Source organism: Mustela lutreola, chromosome 3 (assembly GCF_030435805.1).
Source record: "Mustela lutreola isolate mMusLut2 chromosome 3, mMusLut2.pri, whole genome shotgun sequence".
In the NCBI taxonomy this organism is placed as follows: domain Eukaryota; kingdom Metazoa; phylum Chordata; class Mammalia; order Carnivora; family Mustelidae; genus Mustela; species Mustela lutreola.
In genome coordinates this window covers 89,733,297-89,741,448 of record NC_081292.1, presented here as the reverse complement: position 1 = coordinate 89,741,448, position 8,152 = coordinate 89,733,297, and positions in this window count along the sequence as shown.

The window sequence follows — 8,152 nt, the reverse complement described above, 5'->3', positions numbered from 1 at the left end:
CTCACAGTCAGTGTCAGGGTCAGGGTTAGTGGTTACTGTTAGGGTTAGCCCCGCTCCTGGGTCATGGACCCATCCGGTCAGGGTCTCAGGATAAACCCTGGGCAGAAGGGTGTAGACCCTCCACCTGATCCCACCTAACCAGCCTTAAACTTGGGTGTGAACATGACTTGCCCAACAGACACTTAACCCCTCATCAGCCTGATCCTGCCTGGGGCATCTCCACCCACGATTGCATGGCCAGGTCCTCTTTACACACAGACACACAGACACCAAGAGGAACACACACCCACACACATGCACACACACAGAGAGACGGGGAGGAGACCTAGGGCTACACCCGTGGATCAGAAGGTGTGGGACTCTCTGACTCTGAGCCCCCTGGTGTCACCTTTTGATTTTAGTAGCCAAAGGGCCTGAGGCGTTGGGGAAACCTGATATGACCGGCCAGGGAGGGGACGTGTCTGGCGGGCGAGCTCTCTTCTCCCTACATCCTCTCGGCTTCAGTACCTCAGAAGAACATGTCGCTTCCTTTAGGATGTGCCTAGAAATGAGTTGGGCAGGGGGTTTTTCTCTGTAATGGGTTGCCTGGATACGTGGGTTCCAATTCCGTTGGGCTCTGTCGTCAGGGAAGTGAGGTCACCACTGCCTGGGGGCTCCTTACCGAACTTCCTGCTGTACCAGAGCTCCCTGAGCCACCGGTCCCCAAGCTGCTCAATGCTCACCCTCCACTCAATGCAGTGCCAATCCAATGGCCCCCATACAGCCTCCCCCCAGCCCCTGGGAGGCCTGGTTGCAGCTGTTGTCCCCGCTGGAGGGAACAGAGCTGGGTTTAGACTAGTTTAGTGTTAGGGTTAGGGTTAAGAAAGACTTAGGATCAGGGTTAGGGTTAGACGTCATTGGGGTCAGGGTTAGCGTAAGTCTTAGGGTATGGGTCAGGGTTAGGGTTAGGTTCATGGTTAGGTTTAGGGTCAGGCTCACAATAGGGTCACAGTTAGGGTTACGGTCAGAGTCAGGGTCAGGGTCAGTGTTAGTGACGGTTCGATTTAGGGTCAGGTTTAGGGTCATGGTCAGATTTAGGGTCAGGGTCACGTTTAGGTTTGGGGGCAAGGTTCATGTCAGGTTCAGGGTTAGGTTTGGGACAGGTTTAGTGTCAGGGATAGGGTCAGGGTCAGGGTTAGGTTCATGGTTATGGTAAGGTCAGCTTTATGTTTAGGTTCTGTTTTGTGAGTAGGTTCAGGATCAGGGTTAGCTTTAGGCTTAAGATTCTGTTTAGGATCATAGATTGGGTCAGATTTAGGTTTACATTCAGGGTTAGGGTCAGTGTTAAGGTCAAGGCCAGGGTCAGGTTTAAGGTTAAGATCTGACATTGGCAACCTTCAGAGTTAGGGTTATGATCAGCGTCAGGATTATTGTTAAAGTGGGGTTAGGGTTAGGGTTAGAGGTAGGTGGAGGGTTAGACCGAGTTAGGGTCCGTGTCAGGGATAATGTTAGGGGTTAGTTTTAGGGTTAGGTTCAGTGTTAGGTTTCGGGTCAGGGCCCGTGTTAGTGTCATGGTCAGGGTTACGTTTAGGGTTAGAGCGAGGGTCAGGCTCACAGTCAGGGTCACTGTTAGTGTTAGGGTCATGGTCAGGGTCACTGTTAGGGTCAGGGTTAGGTTTATGGTCTTTGCCTGGGTCAGGGTCAGTGTGAAGTGTAGCGCCAGTGTCAGCTTTACGAATAGGATCAGGTTTGGTTTAAAGTCCTCATTCGGGTCAGCGACAGGGTTATGTAGTGGTCAGTGTTAGGGTCATGGTTAGGTTTAGGGTCAGGGCCAGGTTCAGGTTTAGGGTCAGGGTCTGGTATAGGAAAAGATCATGGTTAGGGTTATGAGCATAATCAGGTATAGGTTCAGGGTTATTGTTAAAGTTTAGTGTTAGTGTTAGTGTTAGTGTTAGCGTTTGGTTGACGGTTAGGGTTAGAACTTGTTAGGATCAGGGTCCGTGGTAGGGTTAGATTTTACTCTGAGGGTTAGGTCAGCGATAGGATTCGGGGGAGGGCCCGTGTTAGTGTCAGGTTCAGGGTTACATTTAGGGTTAGAGTTAGGGTAAGGCTCACAGTCTGGGTCAGGTTTAGTGTTCGGGTCAGTGTCGGGGTCACTGTTAGGGTCAGGGTTAGGTTTATGGTTATGGTCTAGGACAGGGTCAGGGTGATGTTTAGCGCCAGTGTCCGGTTTAGGGTCAGGTTCAGGTATTGGTTTAAATTCCACATTCGGGTCAGGGACAAGGTTATGTAGTATTCAGTGTTAGGTTCATGGTTAGGATTACGGTCAGGGTCAGGGTCAGGTGAAGGTCATGGACAGGGACAGGTTTAGCGTCAGGCTTTGGTTTAGGGTCAATGTTCGGTTCAGTGTCACAGTTAGGTTTTGGCGGTAGTGTTTGGGATTGGGGTTAGGGTTAGAGTTAGAAGTAGGGTTATGGTTAGTTATAGGGTTAGTCAGCGTAAGGTCAGTGTTAGGGTTTTGTTTAGCGTAGGGGTTAGTGTTAGGGTCAGGGTCAGCGTTAGGTTTAGGTTCAGGGTCTGTATTAGGGTCATGGTTAGAGTTACCTTTAGGTTTAGGGTTAGGGTCAAGCTCACAGTCTCGGTCAGTGTTAGGGTTAGGGTCAGGGTTAGATCAGCATCAGGGTTAGGATTAGGGTCAGGGTCACGGTCATGGTTAGGTATGAGTCTTGGTTACAGTAATATCAACGTTAGGTTTAGGTTCAGGGTACACATCAGGTCAGTGCCAGGCTTAGGTTTAGGTTTAGGGTTCAGGTCAGGATCACAGACAGAGTCAGTGTCAGGGTCAGGGTTTGGGTTAGGGTTTGGGGCAGGCTCACAGTCAGTGTCAGGGTCAGGGTTAGTGGTTACTGTTAGGGTGAGCCCCGCTCCTGGGTCATAGACCCATCCGTTTAGCGTCTCAGGATAAACCCTGGGCAGAAGGGTGTAGACCCTCCACCCGATCCCACTTAACCAGCCTTAAACTGGGGTGTGAACATAACTTGCCCACTAGACATCTAAACCCTCATCAGCCTCATCCTGCTTGGGGCATCTCCACCCTCGATGGCATGGTCAGGTCCTCTTTACACACAGACACACAGACACCCAGAGGCACACACACACACACACATACAGAGATGAGGAGGAGACCTAGGGCTACACCGGTTGATCCGAAGGTGTGGGACTCTCTGACTCTGAGTCCCCTGGTGTCACCTTTTGATTTTAGTAGCCAAAGGGCCTGAGGCGTTGGGGAAACCTGATATGACCGGCCAGGGAGGGGACGTGTCTGGCGGGCGAGCTCTCTTCTCCCTACATCCTCTCGGCTTCAGTACAGCAGAAGAATATGTCGCTTCCTTTAGGATGTGCCTAGAAATGAGCTGGGCAGGGGAGTTTTCTCTGTAATGGGTTGCCTGGATACGTGGGTTCCAATTCTGTTGGGCTCTGTCATCAGGGAAGTGAGGTCACCACTGCCTGGGGGCTCCTTACCGAACTTCCTGCTGTACCAGAGCTCCCTGAGCCGCCGTTCCCCAAGCTGCTCAATGCTAACCCTCCACTCAATGCAGTGCCAATCCAATGGCCCCCATACAGCCTCCCCCCAGTCCCTGGGAGGCCTGGGTGCAGCTGTTGTCCCCGCTGGAGGGAACAGAGCTGGGTTTAGACTAGTTTAGTGTTAGGGTTAAGAAAGACTTAGGATCAGGGTTAGGGTTAGACGTCATTGGGGTCAGGGTTAGCGTAAGACTTAGGGTATGGGTCAGGGTTAGGGTTAGGTTCATGGTTAGGTTTAGGTTCAGGCTCACAATAGGGTCACAGTTAGGGTTACGGTCAGAGTCAGGGTCAGGGTCAGTGCTAGTGACGGTTCGATTTAGGGTCAGGTTTAGGGTCATGGTCAGATTTAGGGTCAGGGTCACGTTTAGGTTTGGGGGCAAGGTTCATGTCAGGTTCAGGGTTAGGTTTGGGACAGGTTTAGTGTCAGGGATAGGGTCAGGGTCAGGGTTAGGTTCATGGATATGGTAAGATTAGCTTTATGTTTAGGTTCTGTTTTATGAGTAGGTTCAGGATCAGGGTTAGCTTTAGGCTTAAGATTCTGTTTAGGATCATAGATTGGGTCAGATTTAGGTTTACATTCAGGGTTAGGGTCAGTGTTAAGGTCAAGGCCAGGGTCAGGTTTAAGGTTAAGATCTGACATTGGCAACCTTCAGAGTTAGGGTTATGATCAGCGTCAGGATTATTGTTAAAATGGGGTTAGGGTTAGGGTTAGAGGTAGGTGGAGGGTTAGACCGGGTTAGGGTCCGTGTCAGGGATAATGTTAGGGGTTAGTTTTAGGGTTAGGTTCAGCGTTAGGTTTCGGGTCAGGGCCCGTGTTAGTGTCATAGTCAGGGTTACGTTTAGGGTTAGAGTTACGGTCAGGCTCACAGTAGGGTCACTGTTAGTGTTAGGGTCGTGGTCAGGGTCACTGTTAGGGTCAGGGTTAGGTTTATGGTCTTTGCCTGGGTCAGGGTCAGGGTGAAGTGTAACGCCAGTGTCAGCGTTACGATGAGGATCAGGTTTGGGTTAAATTCCACATTCGGGTCAGCGACAGGGTTATGTAGTGGTCAGTGTTAGGGTCATGGTTAGGTTTAGGGTCAGGGCCAGGTTCAGGTTTAGGGTCAGGGTCTGGTATAGGCAAAGATCATGGTTTGGGTTATGAGCATAATCAGGTATAGGTTCAGGGTTATTGTTAAAGTTTAGGGTTAGTGTTAGTGTTAGCGTTTGGTTGTCGGTTAGGGTTACAACTTGTTAGGATCAGGGTCCGTGGTAGGGTTAGGGGTTACTCTGAGGGTTAGGTCAGCGATAGGATTCGGGGGAGGGCCCGTGTTAGTGTCAGGTTCAGGGTTACATTTAGGGTTAGAGTTAAGGTAAGGCTCACAGTCCGGGTCAGGTTTAGTGTTCAGGTCATTGTCAGGCTCACAGTTGGGTCAGGGTTAGTGTTAGGGTCGTGTTCAGGTGAAGGTCATGGACAGGGTTAGGTTTAGCGTCAGGCTTTGGTTCAGGGTCCATGTTCGTTTCAGTGTCACAGTTAGGTTTTGGCGGTAGCGTTTGGGATTGGGTTTAGGGTTAGTGTTAGAAGTAGGGTTATAATTAGGGTTAGGGTTAGACAGAGTAAGGTTAGGGTTAGTGTTTGGTTTATTGTAGGGGTTAGTGTTTGGGTCAGGGTCAGCGTTAGGTTTATGTTCAGGGTCGGTATTAGGGTCATGGTTAGAGTTACCTTTAGGTTTAGGGTTAGGGTCATGCTCATAGTCACGGTCAGGCTTATGGTTAGGGTCAGGTTTAGGTCAGCGTCAGGTTTAGGATTAGGGTCAGGGTCAGGGTCATGGTTAGGTTTGAGTCTTGGTTACAGTAATATCAACGTTATGTTTAGGTTCAGGGTCCACATCAGGGTGAGTGTCAGGCTTAGGTTTAGGTTTAGGGTTCAGGTCAGGATCACAGACAGGGTCAGGGTCAGGGTCAGGGTTTGGGTTAGGGTTTGGGGCAGGCTCACAGTCAGTGTCAGGGTCAGGGTTCATGGTTACTGTTAGGGTTAGCCCCGCTCCTGGGTCATGGACCCATCTGTTCAGGGTCTCAGGATAAACCCTGGGCAGAAGGGTGTAGACCCTCCACCCGATCCCACTTAACCATCCTTAAACTGGGGTGTGAACATAACTTGCCCACCAGACATCTATACCCTCATCAGCCTCATCCTGCTTGGGGCATCTCCACCCACGATGGCATGGCCAGGTCCTCTTTACACACAGACACACAGACACCCAGAGGCACACACACACACACACACACACACACACACACACACACATACACACACAGGAATACTATGCAGCCATCAAAAATGAAATCTTGCTCTTTGCAATGACCTGGATGGAACTAGAGGGTATTATGCTAAGTGAAGTAAGTCAATCAGAGAAAGGCAATTATCATATGATCTGTCTGATATGAGGAATTTGCAAGGCAGGGTAGGGGGTCATGGGAGGTAGGAGGGATAAAATGAATCAAGATGGGATGGGGGGAGAGAAAACATAATAGACTTAATCTCACAAAACAAACCGAGGTTTACGGGGATGGAGGGTTTATGGAGAGGTTGGCTGGGTTATGAACATTGGGGAGGTTATGTGATACGATGAGTTCTGTGAAATGTGTAACACAGATGAATCACAGACCTGCACCTTTGGGGCAAATAATACATTATATGTTAATTTTAAAAATTTCTCCTGTGCTTCTGCAGTCTGGAGGAGGATGGGCACACATATAAACCCATATAGTGACTAGTCCACCTGACACCAATAGGACCAATCAGAGTCTCCCTGGGATTGATATGTAAATGACAGGAAGACAATGTTCTCTCTTTAGGCGAGTGACTGGCCTTGCTGGATGGGATTCAGGAGCTGGCCATGGCCATCTTCCTGGACACTTGAAGAGTCTGACCAGAGAAGAAAGCAGCCATATGGAGACTAGTAAACATGAGACATGGACAAATAGAAAACTGTTTTGCCGGTTTCCAGTCCCTGTTCTTGATTCTGAAATTTTAGTTCTGTAGCTCTTCTTTTGATTTAAAAAAAAGTTTTTTTTAATTTATCTGACAGAGATCACTAGTAGGCAGAGAGGCAAGCAGAGAGAGAGGAGGAAGCAGGCTCCCTGCAGAGCAGAGAGCCCAATGTGGGGCTCGATCCTAGGACCCTGGGATCATGACCTGAACCAAATGCAGAGGCTTAACCCACTGAGCCACCCAGGTGCCCCATCTTCTTTTGGATTTTTATGAACTTCTGTGGTATCCATACCTACAGGATCCTGGACATTCCTTTGTTTTGTGTTTGTTTGCTTGCTTTTCCTTTTTGGTTCCTCCAGTTTTCTTTGGATTGCTGCCACTTGCAAGCAAAGGGTCTTGTAAAAATACCACACCAAGGAAATTCACACGTCCTTAGGAGCTATTGAGTAAGTTCCTGTAGGGGAAGGACACAGTGAGATGCACATTTTAGAGTGATCATCTTTGAATAAGTTTAGAGGATGAATTGGTGTGAGGAGGGGAGGGAAAGGGGCATATTCCTGAAGATGAGATGACAGGTTGGAAGGCCGTTATGGTCATTCTGTCAAAGTATGGTGAGTGCCTGAAACAGAAGAGAAAAGGGGGAAAGATTAAACTTACACAAGGTGAGAAGACTAATGAGACTTTATGAAATCTGAGTTTGTGAAATCGGATATTGCTAGGCTTTTAGCACGCTTACTTTGGGATCTAATCTTCAAAAATATTTAAATATCTCTGGTGGTGACAACACCATCATCCTTCCAGTGATTAAGAACTCTGAAATCTTAATCTGGCCTGGGCTGTAGAATGTCAGCTGCGGCTTGAGCACAACGAAAAGCCATTGAAGGGTTTTACACTGGTGGGTGGAGGGTGGTCACGGGATTCCTTTTGCATTTTTAAAATGTCATTTTTGGCTGCTGTGTAAAGAATGGATAGAGAAAAGGCAAAAATAGAAACAAATCATTCTCCAATATTTACGGAACATCTACTATGTGTCAGGTACTGTTCTAAACCCTAAAGACAGAATAGTTAACAAGAGACAAAATAAATTTGATGTCCTCTTGGAGTTTTCATTTTAGTTGTTGAGTGAGAAATGAAGCAAATAAATATACATACATATCAGGGGTTGATGTGGGGTAGGAAGGAAACTAAGCTGAGTGAGTGGACATGGGGTGTGGGGTTTAGGGGAGCAGGTTGGAATTTTCTATGGGACTGTGTCAGGGAAGTCTCCCTCATTTGAGGAAAGACTTGGAGGAAATTAAGGAACGAGCAGTTGTGCTGTTTGGAGAAGAGCATCCCACACAAAGCAAACAGTAAGCCCAAGGTGGGAGCACATCTGGTGTGTTTAAAGAATGACACAGCGACCAATAACGCTGGGCAAAAAATGAGCAAGACGGCAAGTGGTAGTGAAAGAGCCTGGAGCCGCACCCAAGAATCAAACAGCACGCCTCCACTAGATGCAAACTGCAAGAGGTTTATTGGTTACACAGGCGCCTGCGGATGCATCAGCCTTTGTGGTCTGAGCGCGCCAGGCTAAATTGGGGAGCAGATTATATAGGAAAGGTTGGGGTAGCGGGAAGCAAG